Raw genomic sequence first — 416 nt, forward strand, 5'->3', positions numbered from 1 at the left:
TATACAAAAAACATATTTATTTAAAATTTTGTTTACGACCTTTAATTTTGTATCTTTTATAACCAACTCGAAAGTTTAATTATTATTTGTGGCTGAAAACACATACATATCTACACTGTTAACTAGCAGATTGTGGTAGCTAAAGTAAGATATGAAATGTTTTATTTCAATATTTTTAATATTTCTGGAAAAACCCGCAATGGTAGCCGCTCCTTTGGTTGTTGGATCATTTCCACCATTAACCATTTCCAGTGAAAATGTTTCTTTAAAGAATTTTGTCAGCTCGTCAGATTCATCTGCATCTTCATCTTCATCTTTATTTTCATTTTCATGTTCATGTTCATCTTCATTTTCATTTTCAGCTGCATGTTCATCTTCATCTTCATCTTCATCTTCATCTTCATCTTCATCTTCAT

This window comes from Rhagoletis pomonella, unplaced genomic scaffold, assembly GCF_013731165.1.
Source record: "Rhagoletis pomonella isolate Grant_MI unplaced genomic scaffold, Rhpom_1.0 Rhpom_scaffold_00001, whole genome shotgun sequence".
Classification (NCBI taxonomy): Eukaryota; Metazoa; Arthropoda; class Insecta; order Diptera; family Tephritidae; genus Rhagoletis; species Rhagoletis pomonella.